Source organism: Hirundo rustica, chromosome 13, assembly GCF_015227805.2.
Source record: "Hirundo rustica isolate bHirRus1 chromosome 13, bHirRus1.pri.v3, whole genome shotgun sequence".
In the NCBI taxonomy this organism is placed as follows: domain Eukaryota; kingdom Metazoa; phylum Chordata; class Aves; order Passeriformes; family Hirundinidae; genus Hirundo; species Hirundo rustica.
This window is the reverse complement of record NC_053462.1, coordinates 18857585-18876847: the sequence shown is the minus strand read 5'-3', so window position 1 is coordinate 18876847 and position 19263 is coordinate 18857585. Positions and strand designations below refer to the sequence as shown.

The following is a 19263-nucleotide window of genomic DNA, read 5'->3' as shown; positions in this document are numbered from 1 at the left end:
TTTCCATTTGTATGAGCTATTTTGAGCAGAAACAAGCCAAAAGGTATGTGAGCAATCTCCTTTCTTCTCAGCCTGCATTTAAATGCTTGGTTCCCAGGGTGCAGCTCTTGTCCAAGTATTGACTCGAGCTGAAGAAATGAAGTGGAAATTAATCACTTTGCCATTTTAAACAGCTTCCAGATTTTCCCAGATTAATCAAAAAAAAAAAAAGTGTTTGGGCAGAGCTTGAAGGTTTCCTACATTTCTTTGTGCCTGGTCAAAGCTACAGCTTGTGGTAAGTCCAGAAAGTCCAATTACATCACTGCACACGGGGAACAAGTCTGACCCCGGAGAGGCATCTCAGCTCCCGTCATTTTCGTGGAGTCAATCCCCACTGTGAGACCATCCAGGCAGCCCGAAAATCTGGGGCTGAGCTTTCCAAACCCGCCAGCTTTCTGTGTGTGTGCAACACTACAGCTGCACACATGTTTCTGTCCCAGAAACCCCGAGCAGAAACAGAAGCGCCCCAAGCTTTGCCTCCAGGGTTCGCATCACAATGAACAATGTGGCTCTGCGTTGGCCACTGTCCACGCAATCACAATAAATAAACAGCTTCCAGCATTAATCACCTTTTGACAATTTACACCGCAACGTTTATAATCGTGCCTGCTTTAACGCCTCCGAAGTGTCAGAGTTCATCCTGCACTAGATTAAACGCAAGAATAAAGTAAATAAAAGATTCCACAGAACGGCAACCACCTCCGAGTAGGAGCCCTTTTTATCTACCAAACTCACAACAGTGGAACCCTGAAATAACATGCACAGGGAGCTACTTTTGGACCTCAGAACCACTCAGGTAAATGCTAAATAACTCCTCCTTCTGCTCCCAGACCTTTAAGCTTTCCAAGCTCATCAGTTTACCTATCAGTCAAATGAATATTTCAGATTATTCCCTGGCACAAGAAGATCAAGGAACCAATCTCAGTTCAGCAGAATTTACTGCTCAGCTGGTGTTCAGCAACTCTGGACTCCACCTGAGGATCATTCTGCCATCATGTGATGTATTTAAACACATCTCCCAGCGCTCCTGCAACACCTCCAGCCCTTGCTGGATGTCAAAGGACAGGCAGATGCCTTCTGCTGCCTTAAACCACATGGGATGAAGGAAAACTCCTTGCATCTCCTCAGAGCGTGTGCTCCTCACTGAGACTCCAAACTGCTTTGCTTTGCTAAGCACTTGTAAAGCATGTTTCAAATAATTATAATCCTGAGGTCTCCTCTAACATTACCACAATGTATATTTATTAAGTTAAAAGCACGCGCTGCTCCCAAACAGTTATTTAACATTCATTGCAGCTTGTCCAAGCAAGCCTTCCATGCTCTGCAACCCTGCTCTTCCCTCAGGGCAGAAATGCTAAGTGCACCTTGAAACAAGAGACTGTTTTGTCCTGAATTTACCCATAAAAGGAATATTTGAAGGATTGGTAATATCTGTCTTTCCCACACCCGTCCTGAAACTGTAAAATCCTACTAGATCTTAAATAAAAACGAAGATAAATGAGAAAGAAGGGAGACGATGTTAAATTTCTGTTTTTCCTGAAATTGTGGGAGTCACACTCAAATCTCACCCCTGACTTGCTCCACTGCTGCTCCCACCCATAGCACAGGTGAGCTGCAGTTCATCACCCAGCACAGCTCTGCTCCTCGGGGCTGAGAGGTTTTTTAATGAGACTTTTATCAGACTTCCCTGGGCGATTTGCCCACCTTCCTTCTATAGCTCTTACTCTCCAAAACTATTTCAGGGCAGGATCAGAAATGCCACAAATAATCACAGGGCTTCTCCAGGCAGGGAGAAGGAAACCTCTGGAGTCGTGTCTGGGCTGCCCCTGCAGAGGAATTTGGGAAGTTTGGGTTCCACAGAAGTGTCAGGCCATGGGGACACCCACGTTCCCACATCCCATCCCTCTCCAACGCGAGGCAAATCCCAGGCTTCAAATTTAGACTAAATCAGCAACAATTTCTCAAGTGCCTTGACCCTCCTGGAAAGAGCACAAGCTTTACCCTTTGAAAGAGCACAAGCTACAAGGGCACATAACCCAAGACATTAAAAAAAAAAAAAAAACAAAAACCCAAACATAATGAGATAAAATTCACCATTCCCTGATTTAATACCATCTGGTGGGAGACTTCTACAGGCAGGCACAAGGTTAAATTTTCTTTCTAGTGAAAAAGATAAGAGCCCCACAGAATCAAGGTGCAATCTAGCTTTAAATCTTCTCAAATTTATTTAATTCCCTTGTTAGAGGAGAAATTTGGTTGATAAAAGGTAATTTTCTAAACATAATGCTTTTAGACTTCTGTAAAGCAATCAGCTGCATACAGCTTGGTAAAAACAAAACCCACAAAAACAGTTTAGGGCAAAAGAAAACATCTTAAAACAAAAGATATGAGAGTTTCAATCCGTTGTTTCTATTAAGACAATGATGAGTGAGGTCTGAATCCCAGCAGGGTAAGAAGTATGTTTATTGAAGGGGAAAAAGGGAATAATGCAGGATTTCCCAGTCTGGCCAAGAGAGGTAAAATGAAGCAATGCTGTAAGATGACACTGGGCCAGTTGCGGCTGAAATACTGTATTTTTTTTTTAATGTGAGGAGATTATTAGCTGTTAAAAAAATAACAACATAGTGGAATCTCTGTCTTGGTATCTTTTAAATAAAGACAGGATGCATTTCTGAAAGACACACTTGTCCAGGTTACTAATTTCAATAGAGGTCAAAACCCTACCCATAAGCTCTGATTTAAAAGTGCACCATTTACAAGGTATTAGAGTGGGTGGTCTTGTTGCCATTAAGATAAAAAGACTCAGAACTGCAGCAAACTCAGAGACATCCAGAAATGGGATTATGCCTTTTAATGGTATTCTACCACCGGGCTAAATCAGTGCTGTAACATGAAGCCACATCCTCACTCAGGCCCGGAATGCCTCTTTTTGTTTTACATTTGCTGGTCCAGAGAGCTGGGATTACTGGAAACAAGGAGTTAAAACTCATTATCTGATGTTCCACTTTCTTCAAAACCCGAAGAAAAGTAGTAAGTAGATATTCAGTAAGGCAGACTGTAGTCACTGCAAGCTGAAAAATCACTTTTAAGAGAAGTCCTGTCCAAAATGCTTTTAGAGACCAAAGAAGCAGCAACCCTGCTGTTAAACAGGTCTGCTATGAAGAGTGAAAAATAAAATTGAAGCAATATTACTGCGGGGGAAGCAGCTCTCAGAAACACATGGATGTGACAGAGCAGCTCAGGCAGTGCCACAGCCCGGCACAGGCAGCTGCAGATCTCAGGAAGGGAATTACACGGTTAAACTCAGACATGTGATCGGTTCCACTGATTTACAGGAGGCTCAAGCGGCAGAATTCTTCAGGACATGCAGGACTTGGAGCACGTGTGAATGTGCTGGGGCCACTATTACTCATCCTAAGGCTGCACAGGGCAAAGGAGCTTCCTCCAGCTCTCCATGGACACAGGGGGGGCCATGGGAAGGGCTGCAGGACTGAGTTTGTGGAAATCTTCTTTAAAAAAGCAGCTTTTAAGGTGGGGAAGGTGATAAAAAAATCCCCTAACAACAGAGTGCAACATCCCCAACGAAATTTCAGAGTTTAGAGGTAAATCTTCACCGCATACTCCCTCCCCCACAGAAAAAAAAGACAAAAATAAACCACCAAGGGAAGGAAGGAAAAACCTCACGATTTTTAAAGTTTGTTTGAGGCCTACTGCAGCAACGGCTTCACTTGGCTTTAATCTGCTTTTGTGGTGTCCTCCAGGCCTGGACTGTAAAAAGCAAAGTGCTCCACACACAAACAGCAGAGGGTTTTATAGAGCAGAGTCCTTTGTTACTGCTGGAAATTAGAGACAGGTGTTGATCCCAGAAGGGACAGTAATTGCCACGCACAAGGAACCTGGGAAGCAGAAATAGCAGAGGCCCTGAGCCTTTATTACCAAGATAGCTGTAAACTCCTGCCCCAGGCACAAACGAGACCGGTCCATGAGAAACTTGGCTCTGGTGATGACTCTGCTTCACACACACGCTGGAATAAACACTTCCAGATTTCATGTCTCGCAGCACACCATCACTGTTATTCATTATTTGCTAAGAGATGACAGAAAGCAAAGTATCATCAACAAAAGAAGAGAAAACTCCACAGCTCCCCCCCAGAATCCTTAGCCTGGCTTTGCACAGCTCCCTCCAGGGTGCAAGTCCAGGCTGTTTTTCCTCTCTGCATTTCCTAGAGAAGAAATGAACAAGTCGAACAGCTTGTGATATTTGCATGACTGCGGCAAGAGCATCGGAACAGTTTGAACAGCCAAAGTCGAAAGAGCTTGCAAGGAGTAAAAAGCAGTTTGTGACAAAGCCCTCTGAAGACCCTCACCTTGCTGGAGTTACTGCAAGTATTATTATTAAATCTGTAATGACAAGCAAGCCCTGTCACTTCCACAGTAGGCTCTTTCTACTTATTTCCAGCTCAAAGATAATCCCATTTTTATTAGGTGCTGATCTATCACTTTATGTATTGCAGAGGCAGAGCCCAAATTCCAGGGAATGAGAGGTTTTAGCTGAAATAATTTCATGAGTGGCTTCAGCGAAGGCAGAAAGATGAGGAAAGTAGTGCTACATTGACTGGAGCTGCATATGGACACCCCCACCCGATGGCCACAATATGTTAAAATTAGTCAAGATTCTTTTGATGTAAATTAAAGGAAAAACATTTTAAGGAGTGTATTTTCAGTACACTCCAGGCACAATTCCTGCCATTGACATTTGCACGTCCACATTCTGAAATATTCTCATCTCTGACAAAACCTGAGGTGCTGCAGCTGATTTTCAGTAAATTAAAAGAATGCCATAAAGTTATAACACTTCACATCTGCATTGTCCTACACATCTGGATGGCAGATCACTGCACATGGGGAGGAAGATTAGGCAACTGCCAGGTAATGTTGCTTCTTGTTCAATTAATTATCTTATCTGTGTGCAAGGAATGCCCGGACTGCAGAGCCAGACTCGCTAAGGAGATGGAGCAGGATTTCATTTATTCGTTGCACAAGGGTCACTCAGCTCCTCACGTTCCACACGATGCCAAATCCCTGCCTACACCCAGGCAGTCTTGCACCCACATTTGACTTTGTTGTAACACCTTGCTCCAGCACAGGAACGCTTTCAACACTCGGTAAAAGTGCCAGACTAAGGATAATGTAAGAGCTCAAGTTCTTCATTAAAGGACATGGCCACTGACGGGCCACTCACCTCACACAATAAACAGCATTTAGCGTTTTCTTTGAAGGGGACATCAAAAGGCATCTGAGTTTGCATCTTCAGCGCTTGTCACCTTCAGCACAGCCCCCAAATGGCCAACTGCAGCGCCTTTTGCATGCGGTTAGGTGCCTATTCACCATGAAATCATCACAAACCGATTTGCTGCCGAAGCCACAACCTTGTATTGAACAATCCCTGGTAGCGATGGTGACAGGAAACTGCCAGTCCCTGGCGTGGGATGTGAGAAAACAAACCCCTTCAGCACAGTCACGCTCTTCAAAGACAAGTGGTTCACCAGAGAGTAACATTCCTGCAGTGGTTTGTAAGGTAGCAGGAGCTACACTCATTGAAGTGGAAACCAGAAATAAAATTATGTTACTGATGCATCATTATCACAATATGTGGAGATATGACAGTATAAAAGTGCGTGGAAATCAGACGATTCAGAGCTGTCATTTCTGTTACGATCAGTTTGGCTTCCAAACAACTCAGCGGCACAGCCAGCGATGGCTGCTTGGTCCAATTCCACTCTGCCGTTTATTGGCATATGAAGAAAATATTTGGGTTTAAAGTAAAAGATAAAAAAGTATTGACAAATAAAAGCAGGGGTTATTGTTATCTCAACTTCCACCAACATAATGCCCCTTGCTACACCAAGCTGCATCTGCCAGCCCACTGCACACATTCACAGTGGCTCTTTTTGCTTCCTCAGCCTGGGAAGAACTTCATTTAAAACCTCCCAAAAGACACCCCCAGGAGCAGTTTCACCCCTGCGAGCTGCTGCACAGCACACACGCTCGTGGTTTCCTCAGTCACCTTCTTCAGGCCTGAAAACCACTGCAGGAGATATAAATATAGACAAATTTTCATTTAAACACTTGACCGGCTCTCTCCTCCACTCTTTTGTGCCAGGAGATAACACCAGAAAACTAAACTGGAGAAAGGTTATCCTATGGGCAAGGCTGTACACGGAATCCCCAAAGGACTGCCAACTTCAGATTAGGCAGCACTCCTCAGGGCCCCTGATAGCCATAAAACAAACTGGACCAGCTTCTGTGAAGCACAAGACTTGTTTGTCTCCTGTTTGTTCTAAAACATGTTTATTCTAAAGGGGGTAAGCACCTTGGAGCAACGACCTCACTTGCTGAAAAAAATAAAAATTAAATTAAAAATATCCTACAAGCTGGCACTGCCTCCAATTCAACGTGAGGCGTAATTTTTAACCAACAGGAATAAGTTATTGAATCACTGGTAGAAAAGCTATGAGCTGTGTTTTGAAATAATCCTTGCCTTCCAAAAATAATTCCTGGGTTATTTAATTTATAGCAATACATTACATGTGCAGTTACACTGGACCAACTTTTGGCCACCTTTTGACAACACTCAACCCTCAGATGGGCCTAGAAAAATATCCTTCAGAGCTCCAAGCAGCACAGGGACTGCAAAGCAAAATTAAAAATTAAATGTGATAGGATTTGTAAAATCAAGAGGTGATCCTAAAGCAGAAGTGCGCCCAAAGCTTCTGCGCTTCCCCAGTTCCTCTTGCAGAGTTGATGTAAATTCAGAGCTGCTCTGCACGTGCAAAAATGACGGCCCCAAACTCACACAGGTGAAAAATGTGACTTACTGAACTAATAACAAAAATCACCCCCCAGCCAGGCTTCAAACCCAGAACCTGTGGCTGGATTGTTTTACACATTCCCACTGAGTAACGCCCTTTGCTTTCAAAACAAAGAACATTTTTGTTCCCCTCCTTGCCCTCCCAATAACCATCTTTCCCTGTTGTTTAAGGTTCTCAGCCACAGCACAAGGGAGAAAAATAATATTTAAACAAAAAAAACCCACATCCCAACCCCCAAACAAATAAACAAAGAAAAGCACACAGAGGAGAACATAAGTCACAAAGGCACAAATGAGCCAAGAGCCTCTGGGCAGCTGCAGCTCAGGGCCCTTCCCAGGAGGGGGAAGGAATGGCACATCCAGAGCCACCAGGGTACTCCTGAAAATTCCCTCTCCCTGCTTTTATGCCCTTAAAGCAACTCTGATCAGCATTAGAGCTGACTGGAAAACCATTATCCCATTATTTTATTTATGTGGGCATATGTAACACTGAACAAGGGGTTTGCTCCAATGGAAATAGACCATTAACATTTTTTAAATGAAGTTACAATACTTTCTTTTTCTTCCATAGAATGATTGATTAAATACTATGTTCCACTTGAAGCTAATCCCATGGGATATTATTTTTTTACATATATATTTTAAAAAACCTAAATATACACATACAGATACAACAAAATATAAAACTGTCCACAAACTTCTAATGGCCTCTCTCCAGTCGTAAACTTCCTGCTCTTCCCTTTTTACTGAAGAGATTGTCAAATGTGCATGATCAATGGCTTCAAGCACAAACAGATCTTTCCTTGACCATCAGATAAATTGGAAACATATAAACTTTGAACACAAACTCAAAAGGCAAATTACTAACAGCACTCATTAGCTCTACCTCCCACCTTTCCTCTTTCTTCTGGAATAGCTGGTCTGGCAGTAGAGCAGAAACTCTGAAATGCCATCCTAAAAATAGAAAGCAAGAAAAGAGGAAAAAGAAAAGGGGAGTGGGGGGAACAGGAACTGAGAGAATACAGAGTGAGAAGCTCTGTAATATAAAACTGTCTCCAGCTTCAAAGTCATCAGCCAATCATAATCCAATAAATGCTTTTCTTTCTTTCTAAAATCAGAAGGCTCCAATGGCTATTTTTATTCCTGTTTAGAAGCAGCTCCCCCAAGAGACCCTTCAAACCAGCAGAGCCTGGCATGCAAAGCGGGGACTCACAGGACCCCATTTCAGGCCAGCATTTCCAAGACCCCCACAGGCTCCATGGGTTCATTTTTGTCCAGCACCAACTTCGTTTTACACCATAAACCCCGTCAGAGAACAAATGGAGAAGCAAAGGGAGGAAACAGAGGGGATTTATACATGGAACTATTCTTTCAACCCTATTTAAGGGTGCTCTCTTCATGGATTTCTATCCATCCAAATGGCTACTCTGTTCTTAAAATATCCTAATAATATAAATTTCCCACATGCAGCCACCAGGAACTGCAATCTGGGTAGGTTTGAAATAAAGCTGGTTCTTGGGTCACTCAGACACTCCAAAAAGAACTGCTGGGACCCTGAATGCACTGAAAAAAATCACGGCAGAAAGGCTCCATGCTCATCCTAAGTCTGGGAAATAAGGACAGAAAATAAAATAGCATCTCTTGAGGTGTCTCCTCAGCATTTTCTTACTTCTTTTGTGTGGAGAAGCTGCTGTGAATGCCCCACCAGGGGAAGTGTTTCAAGGGAGGCCGGAGTGTGCTTTGAGTAACCTCAGTAAAATATGCCCCTGGACATCCAGGGAGCTGGACAAGATGAGCTTGGAAGGTCTCTTCCAATCCACACAATTCTAAAATGCTAGAGGCTTCTTCCTCTATTTAACTGAAAATTAATTTTACTGGTATAAAATCCCCATGCTACAAATTACTGGGGTAACACCGAGAGAGCAGCTTTTGAACTGATTCCTGTTTTCCATCCAGAGCACAGGAAGATGCCACTTGAATTCTGGAAATGAAAAACTGCAGCAGGCCTTAGGATGTCTGCACCAAGGTGTCCTTTGCCCCCATTACCCTGAGGTAAATCAACCCCATTCTCAGGACATCACTCTCCCCACCAGCAAAAGAGGGGAAAATCCTTCTGCTATAAAGGATTTAAGATGAGAACTCAGATAGAAAATGAGAGGCCACAAATGCTCCCCCTTCAAAAGCACATAATGAAAAGGTCTTTAAGAGGACTCAATGAATATTGTATAGTAAAGATTTATTATTATTATTTTTAAATGGGAGTAGCTGCCAGCATTGGAGCTTAATTGCTCTCCTTCAAGGAAAGTAACCATGTAAAACACACAGGGAAAAAAATCCAGAGGCTGTTTTGCACTCAGCTTATCTAAGTAACCCCGATCTCAGATGTTATTTCTCCATCCTTAATTTTAGTGAGGAGATACATTAAATACTCTGTTTCCCACAGCAAGGCTTCAGATTCATCTTGCTTCAGTAGCTTTGAAAAGAGCATTTATTTCAAACTTGTAAATGATTTAAAAGAGAACGTTTAATTAATAATGTTGTTTCCAGCCAGATGGCCAGCTATTGGTTTTCAGTCATCTCTTTCAGAACAATTCCCCACAAGTCTTCAATGCAAAGGAGCTTTGAAGGAAAGAGATGTCAGCGCTCAACACTCAGAGGCTGCCAAAATATTCAGTAAAAAGACACAGCTATAGCTACAGAAATTACATTTTTTCCAAATGGTTTTGCTGCAGGTCATGGTTGTAAAAGTCCACCGGCAACAGACACACTTCTTTCATTTACCATCCTGTATTTGGATGGCATTAAATTCACACATGGCTATAGAACATTACTTAAGTGAGAACATGAGGCTACACGTATAGAGTTTCCCCTGGACTTGTGCTAACAGACCTCAGACTGGAGCTCAGGAGCAGAACTCTGTGGTATGATGTGTATCAACCAGTCAAAATATTCCATGTGTACAGGAGGCACTGCTACAGAGATGAATAGATAAATATTAGGCAAACCCAGCCAAGGTTTACCACTAAACATCTGTGGAATTCTAATATTCTCACTGACGTAGCACTAACATATTTTCAAAGAGAGTTTCCAACAAAAATCAAAATTGCTTTCTTAGTACAAATGAGATGCTGGGCAGCAGCAGAAAGCTTTTTAAAGCAGCAAGGTAATGAGGTTTGCAACAGGCTTTTAAAATCCTGGGTTTTTAAGAGCTTTCCCAGCTGTAATTAAATTCCCTGAGAGGCAAAGACTCCATTTGGGAGGTAGTTATGGCACAAGCAGGGTGCAATGTTTTGCTCACAGTTACATGGCGTGGAACAAACCCTGATATTTTCAGTCTTCCCTAACCACAATGTGCATTCATTATGCAGCAATCCACAGCTGAAAACCCATCTTTATTCAGTTATGACTGGGAAAAACAAGGATGCAATTGCAATTCTATACCTGAACTTTCAGCTTGTAGTTCTCCCAAACAAACAAAACCAGGCTTGGGGAAAAGCTTCGATGATCAGCTGCCTACCTACACACGAGTTATTTATGGCATCTAATTCAGAGCAAAGCTCAACTCAGTTTGCAGAACGCCAGCAGACTTTCATTGGCAACAGAAACCAGCTAGAAAGTTGTGTCAGCTCCAATAAGTGGACAGTGATTATCTGCTCTTTAAAATTTGCCATTTTGCTGCGTAAAGCTTCGTTCTATCACAGTGGTTTCACATCTTCTGGTTTGCACTTTTCTACCATTCTTGTGCAAAAACTGGCCATAAAAAAAAAAAAAAAAGGTAATTTTGAACAGAAAACAGTGTCATGAAACAGGCCAATAGGAGAGATCTGACTGATGGTGAAGCTTATACTGAGTAAGTCAGGTGATTTGGGCCTAAGAAGCAGATATGGAGAAAGAATAACCAAATCATCTCTAAGTCTGCCCATCCCAAGCCTGTAAAACTCTTCCACGGTCATTAATCCAGCATCTCCAGTGCCCACTGGAGTTCTGCTTGAAGGTTCCAGGCCAACATCAACAACTCTTCCAGACTCTTTATCCTGCTGATTGCTGGGAAAGCAAGGACAGATGTCGTTAGCAGACCTTGTGCTCTCCTGAGTTCAAGGCCTGTAATTGTGGGGGGTTTATCTAGAAAACATGTCTGCTTCCTGAGCTTGCACAGCTGTGGGGCAGGGGCACATTGGAATAAGGGCTTCGCCACTGGTTTGAAAGCTGGTTAAAATGGTTTAAAAAGGGGAAAAAAACAAATACAGCACAGCCCAATGCTGCCTTCTGCCCAGGCACAGGGCCACCCACTCCAGAGGTACCTCAGCTACAAATGTGGAGGGACTCTGCCCGGCTACACCAATGCCCACCAGCAACCCCTCACTGAAACATGAGTGAACTCCTCTGAAAATCAAATGTTCTGCAGAGAAGTATCATTTTCAAGCTTCCAGCTAAACCCTGCCTGGCCTCCTGCCAGATTTCCAGCCCAGGCCTGACAAGTCCAGTCTTCCTGGGGCTGGAGCCCCCAGGTCTCACAGGCTCTGCTGGGCAGGCTTCAAATCCTGCAAAGAACCCACAGAAGCCAACAAAACCCTGAATTTAAAAGAGAAAAGTGGACAATACTCAATCTACAAACACCTCCCCCCTGTTTTCAGTTCACTGTTTTTCTGTGCTGGCCTGACTCTCCCTTCACAGACTGTATATTGGAAGTAAATTTACTGAAATCCAGGTAACTACACAAACACAAAAAGAATGGGGAAAGCCTCCTGCTGCTTATTAGCCTTTCATTTAGACTGAGTGCTTTTTAAACACTGAAGAGAATTTTTCAGATACCGCTTGTTACACATGTGCTACAAACTGGCTCTGCATCTTGAGTCCAGGGGAACAACAATTTGTCCAACAAATAATAAAGACCTTTTCTACAGTTCCATATGTATGGAAACCATAGACTTCGTATCCCTATGAAAAACCCCACATCTGGTCTTCCTCAGAATAACAAAATTAAAGGTTCTTGTAGTTGGGTCTTTGTCTTCCCACGCAGCAACACTAAAATTCCAGTTAATGGAGGGAAAGGAAATTTGGGGAAAAAAGAATTCTGTTAAGTAGATAAAGCAACAACAGTCACACATTCAACACAGAAACAGAGGCATTCTCACATGCCACAGATATCTTCCTCTCAGCCCAGTATTTTTGTGAACCTTAACTGTTCTACACGTGCAAAGAGTAGGTGCATTTCTCTTTTCGTGTTCAAGCAACTAAAACAGGAAGGACGAAGTTTCTCCTCTTTTGTTCTGAAAAAGGAGAGTCAGTGTCAGCATCCATCATTCAACCACTGCTGGCTGCAGCTTCACCACAAAGGAGGAAATTTCTGTTTTGACTTCCTTTTTAAAAAAGAGATCGAGTTAAGGTTGATGAACGTCACCATTTCAGAGAGAAACTCCGACCTTTCCTATGACGCAATTTGTAAGGAAAAATTACTGAAATTCTCAACTGCAAATTATAAAGAGAGCTAAGGAGGGTTCACCCAATATTTTCACCCTGAGAGCCCTGGAGAAAGCAAGAATCCCAAGGAGATGATCAATCTCTTGACAGATCACCCACTGCAATCCTCTCTCCAGGATTCACACCCTCCTTTTCCATAAGCTGATCCGTATTCCTGCGGGGCTGGAAAAGCAGATGGTCCTGTCACAGGGTCAGGCACCCAGGCCACCTGCGCAGGTGCTCCAGGACAATTTGGGCACACACAGAACACAGCTGCACCACGTGAAACGTGTCCCCTGCTTGCCCTCGTAAGCCAGTGCTGAACAGCAAGTGAGCCGTGAAGGTATTTCTTGTGACGTACCAAATTTATCGGGATCACCTCTTCACCTTTCCTCGACTCACTCACACAGGTTACATTTCTCACAGGTAGGTTTTACTGGAGTTTTAAGTACATTCTTTCGTGAGGCTCACCAGTGAGAGATATAACTCATGTTTTCCACAGCAGCAGCAGCTGCTACTGTCAGAAGTCTCTGCAGCACACACCAAAACCTCCCTTGCTGCTGAAAGAACAAATCTGGATGTCTGGAACGCTGTCGCTTCAACACCTTAGGTTTCCTTAGCTAACAAAGATTTCCTGCTGGAGCTCAGATGATCCCTGGGTGACCCTTTAAAAAGCGGGGTGTTATTTCTCACCTGGCTGGGCTCTTGTGAAGATAAGGGTTACCCTTGGCTTTAATTGGTTGGGTTTTTAATAGAGCTGCTATGCAGGAATAGTTTATTCCCACTCACATTTGTGTACTCTGAGGAGCCGAGTCTTTAAGATGGAAAAAAAGAGCTCTGGCTTTGTATTGTTTCTACAGAGCCGCAGCACCTGGAGTAATCAAACTTCCCTAAGGGCAAGTCCCACCACTCTGAGGGCAAGGAGATGCCAGCAAATGACGACCATCAGGTCTGAACGGTTTCAAAACACCTTTAAAAGCAGCATTACTGCAACAATCCACACACTACTGGCTCCTCAGCTACACAAAGTTGTGTTAACGTTGCCAAGAGCCCAATTATCACCAATTCCAAAAGGAATTAGCAAACATCCGCCGGCCCTGGTGGAGTCACCCCGGGGAACTGCAGGGTCTGGACAAAACCTCGGCCCTGGCTTCATTCACCTCGATCCTGGTGCCTCCATCCCTGGTCCTCCCTGCCCATCAGCACGGGACTGGAAAAGGGCTTTTTACAAACGCATCAAGGCAGACAAGGACCAAAGTTAATCATCAGGACTATTCATAAGCCTGGCTGGAGGAGTGCTGCACGCCATCCCTGAAAATTTAATTGCAGTCAGTAGAGGAAAGCTAAAACATAGTAATAATAAAAATATAACCCAAACAACAGCAAGAGATAATTTGGGAATAAGAACTGATTTCAATTTAATTCAAGCACTTGTTGGCCCTATTTATTTCATCAAGTAGTTCACGCAGGATAATGGCATTGCTGTGCATCTAACAGCATTAGAAGTTCCTAATAAATTAACAAGTGAAAATTAATGGCTGCTCAGTCCATTAAATCTTGTTAATTTTATTTTTGTTGTAATAATATAGCAATCACAAATTTACATTATTAAACCAATATTTATTAGAAGAACTCCTTTTAATTGGAACCCTGATGCGATAGTCCAGTACAGTGTGTATTTCTTTATTTCATCAATTTTTTGCATTTATTTCTCATTATATTTAAATGACTGCAATATTCAGAGTCTTTTCCTAATACTATGAAAGTTAAGCAACCATTTTAAACATTTTATTTCACACAGATTCAACACTTACTACACAATATAATGAGAACATCATGAGTCCCTTCAAAAGCTATTTTAACTCTTTGAGTCTCTTGAGAAAGTGCAGAAGAATGAAAGGCAGAGATAGGAATATCTGAAAGCATCTTAACAAATGGTAAAATCCAACTTTTCCTGTTAGCCCCTCAGTGTCCTGGATAAACATTCCTAGTTGTTCCTCAAGACAGAAGGAGTTTTAACACTGGTTTTAATGCAAAGTGTGAGCTGGCCTGCACAACTCAGGTAAAATAGATAAATAAATATAGATAAATAAATAAATAGGCAAAAGGGTTTGAATTGTAGTAACTGCATGAGAAATTACAACACTGAGGAGACACCTTAATAAAGGGCTGCTGTGCTATGCCAGCAGCGATCTTTTGAGGGGAGGAACCACAACTCCTCCCCAGCCTCCCTCCTCTCCCAGCTCCTTGTCTCTGCCACAATAACCAAGTGCGTAGTCGCTCCCTAACTGCTCGTACCAACATTGTTGCTCCAGCCTGACAGCAGTGCTTTGTTTTTGGGAATGGCATCGTGTGGAATACAACTCCACACACAATACCCAGGCTGATGTAAGACGCAGGAATAAGTGCAAGAGGAGGGAGAAAAAGCTGGAGGGGCTGCAAAGAGCAGAAACCTGTGCTCAGAGAGGGAGGCTGGACCTCTGGGGAGATGAGAAAGGCACTGATGGACAAGCAGGACTGCAGGCAGAAAGTCACGGAATCACACAGAAAAAGCTGAGTTGGAGGGGACCCACAAGGATCACTGAGTCCAACTCCTGGCCCTGCACAGGACCATCCCCAAGAGCCTCACACCATGTCCAAGAGCGTTGCCCAAACACTCCTGGAGCTCTGTCAGGCCCAGGCTCATGCACGCTCTCTGTATCTTCACCTTCAGACTGCCCTGCAAAGTCCCACAGAGAGCAGCCCTGGGCGCCACAGCTGATGAGGGCACTGCAGCAGCACAAAGGTTGGAGCAGGGCTGTAAAACCTGCCCATAAAGCTCGGGCAGGACAGAGGTCACTGACACGGGTTCGCAGCAGGAAAATCCCCAGCAGGATGGAGCTGAGCAGGTGATGGCAGCCAGAGGGGTTTGCACACAGGGACTGGGCTGTAACCATCCCTCCACAGCAGGGCTTTGCCCCTGCAGGCATCCCCAGATGGGGCCATGAAATATTAAAGCTCCTCACACTCGGGGACACAAAACTGAAAACAAGGTCATTTGAAATTGGCACTGAAGGATGTATAAACTTGCGCGTGGACACACAGAACTGCGACTGCTCCTGTGCTTGTTACTGCAATCAGATGGGCAGCACTCCCAAAAGAAGAGCATGGAACCAGAGAATATCCCGAGCTGGAAGGGACTCACAAGGAGCATATCCAATGACCCCAAAATCACACCATGATGGGAAACCACGACATCCTTCAGGGTCTTGCAGACAGCCTCTGCCACTTAACATCCCCACAGTTTTCCTATTTTCCTGCTATCACCTCAAACCTAGGATCCAATCCTGTAGATATTGTGTGGTCAACTCCCAACACAACAGCAGTTGTGCTCACACCCAAGATGCTCCTGAAATACTTTTGTTCCCTCTTTAATATCCTTATGCATTATGTTCCTTGTGAATTATCCCCAGGTTTTCCCCACCGAAATGTAAATCGTTTAAGGAACACCTTGTTCAGTGGCTTTTAAAAAGCAAATGTCCCGTGTTTCCATTTCAATTGGTACATTCTACCCTTATCAGATGAGTTCCACAAGAAATAACACCCACCTCTCTTCAAAACTGTTTTCTAAATTAAAAAAAAACAAAAACAAAAACAAAAACAACAACAAAAAAACAAACCCCAACCTCAAAAAAACCCACTCCACTTAAAAGAAGGTGTTCCTTACATACAGGAATCCTGGCTCCCCTAAAACCACTGGTGATACCAAAACAAATAAATACAGTAATGAGTTCAAAAGAAAAATGTGCATATGAAAATATATTACAAAATGCCAGGAGATTTATGTCTCTGTGTGTGTAGCACCAGTAAAGCTCTTGAAACAAAGCATTTACTATCTCATATAGCAAGACTATAGATACTGCACAGCTTTTAGAAATTACTGAGTACACGTCAAGTGGGTTGGTTTCTGCAGATCAGACCCTAAAAACGTTGAGTTGAATACTCATCACACTTAAATTTCCAGGGCAAATGCTGCTGCTTTCTCAGGTGCACAAAACCTGTGCTCTTCTGCTCAGAACAGTGTGAGAAACTCAGGTTTTTGCAGGTTTGTATGAATGTCAGATGTAGATGCCATTTTTACCACATTTCTGGGTCTCCAAAGAGAATTGGGCCACCAAAAATCCCAAAATTCTGCGAGCAGCTGGAGATCTTCGCTCGCTCACAGAGCAAACACCCAGCTGGCTGTGCTGGGTAGGTGTTAATGGCACCCTTGTCCTCAGGTTGGTCTGAAAAGTGATAAAAATGCTCATCCTGAAAGCTGGGCTTTCAAGACAATGCAACTGTGACAAAGGATGCATTTTAATGGGCAGAAGAATGTGTGTTCTCAACTTTATCACCCAATACAGGATGAAAAAAACCTTTCTGCCAGGGACACCCAGGACTCACTAGGTCAGCTCTGACGCCAAGGGCCACCAGCTCAGGGCACAGAGGTTTAAAGAAAGGTCCTGCTGGGGCAGGATGGGCTTTGGCAGCTGTGCCCAGAGGAGGGAAGGAAGATCCTCTAAATGAGCCGTCCTGTGCAGCACCAGCACCACGAGAAACCATCAGATGGTCTGAGGAGAGTTTTTCAGGTAGAAATTACTTCCTCCTCTTGTAAAAACATGAAGGAAAAATCCTTCTTGCCAGAAAAGTCGCACTGAAATCCTTGAAGGCCTCTGCAGCCTTTTGCTGTCTGCCACAGGTTCTCCCAACAGAAAACCTGGGGTGCCGTCACACCACCTCAGAAATGGAGCCCTTGGAGAAGCATCACATGCTGAGCAAACACACAAGCAAATAAACGAATCCCTCTTTACTAACCTGTCAGGAGATAGCATGTAGTACATGCTTCCAGATCCCAGCAGATAAACACGACAGCAGGAATACATTTGTTATTCTAATTCCTTAGCCCTACAACAAAACAAGTATTTTTTTTCCTCTCCTTTCTTCAAACGACCCCACCTGATCAGTCCAGGAATTTGCTGTGTAGCCCTCATTCCCAAAAGCAATGTTTCTGCAAAGCTCGAGCCCTTTTCCACGTAAATTTGCTCCGTCTCATGGATACAATAGCTAATTTTGGACTTACTCTGCTCCTGCTGGGCCGGAGTCATCACTGGCATGGCTCCACTGTAATTCAGTCTACTGATGCATTACAGACAATGCACAACATGAGCTAATCCTTAATGATGCTTTTCCCCCCCTCCCCAACATATTATCCAAGTAAATAGTAAAATGACATATGTAAAAATTATTAAATTAAAAAAAAAATAAACAAGAAACTAAAACCACACTAAAATCGTCTTGCAAACACTAATTTCAGATGATACAGTAATCAGATTCACAGATACATTAGGACAAGCAGTGCAGCCCAGAGGAAAAGGCACAGCTTTTAAAGTCACAAGGGCCTGGTCAGAGCTGCAGCTCTGCACTGACTTCAGAGATTGTTCCATGTTCCCACACCATTCCCCAACCTCTGACACACAGATATCACCATCTCAGCACAGAAAACATAACCGTGCTCACCTCTAAACAATAATAAAAGCACGTAGGAAGTCGTGTTTAAAAACTAATGCCAAGGTATAAGGCATTATACCAGCCACCAAAACAGGCTGATGCCTCCCCCATACCGAGCTTTAAGATCTGCATGAGCCAAGCTCAGTGTCAGAAATTAACATGAAAGGTTTTAATTTCTGCACAGATTTTCTTTAACAGAGGAGGAACAGACGTTCAGTAGGAACAGCCAGGACAATCTCTGAAGGTGGGAACATTCATGACTTGTGGTATCTGTTCGTGTTGTTATCTATTTTGAAACTTTTTTTTTTTTTTTTTTTTTAATAAAGCATTATGTTTGGGCCCAAGTCCTTTTCTCCTTCAAATCATAAAATATCAAATCCTTCCTTATCTAAACCACCTTGTTAGGAGTCACAGAAGTTCCACGGGACTCCATGCTCTGCTCCCTAACGGGTCAGCATCAGCCAGACACAATACCCAGGTCACAGCAGCAGGGCTGCTCCAGCAATTTTCTTATTTTGAAATGGTAAATATTTCAGGGAAGTGTTTTAAACACGGAATTACCTAGGTGGAAAGCACGCTGCTTACCAAGAATTTTAAAAATACAGGTTTTGAGGCATTCATATTGCATGGTGGCTCTACAGGTTTATGATTTCTGCTTCAAGTAGAAGCCGGAGCAACTCTAACAAAGGCTGAGAGCTCTCATTTGCATTACTGGCCAAAATCCTAGCCACAGTCATTCAGCACCAAAAAAGATAAGGAGGCTTTATTTTCCCTTTAAAAAAAACCCCACTACAGTTGTTGGAAGAAAATTTTAGGAGCTCCAAACATCCACATTTCTAAGCTACTTGCTTCACTTTTTCATGCAACAGATGCTGCTTTGTATCAGCTCCTGCATATTAAATCATTCTGACAACCAAGAAAGCATACATTTGTTTGTGCCAGAGAGAAGCATGAATACACACACACACACAGATATCTTCTCACGCAGAAGCACACAATTATGCAGCATTCAAATATTTGGGATGAACTTCGGCCTTTGCTTAAAAAAAAATAATTAAAAAAAAAAAAGTACTCTCAAACAACAATCAGGAACAGACCCAGCAGTCATCTGGCTGAGCTCACAGAAATCAACAATCTGCAGCAATAAAACACCAGTTGTGGGCAGCCATTTGAAAGTTACTTGGAATATTATTCTTAGATGCGATCGTTTTATACACGTCTTTTATGATTTATGATAGCCCTATGGATCGAGTTCGGACCGGAGACTAAAAATAAAATCTATGTTCATTCAAAGAATAGAGGAAAAAAAATCAGTTATAATCACCCTCACACGTGTGGGGTATTTTTTTTTTTTTTGCACTCCA

General features: G+C 43.1%; 1 protein-coding gene across 2 annotated transcripts in view; it reads right to left on the bottom strand.

Annotated features, from left to right (window-relative positions):
- The window catches only part of SMAD3 (SMAD family member 3), a 70961-nt gene that overhangs the window by 50895 nt on the left and 803 nt on the right, over window positions 1-19263 (bottom strand). The window lies entirely within an intron of this gene.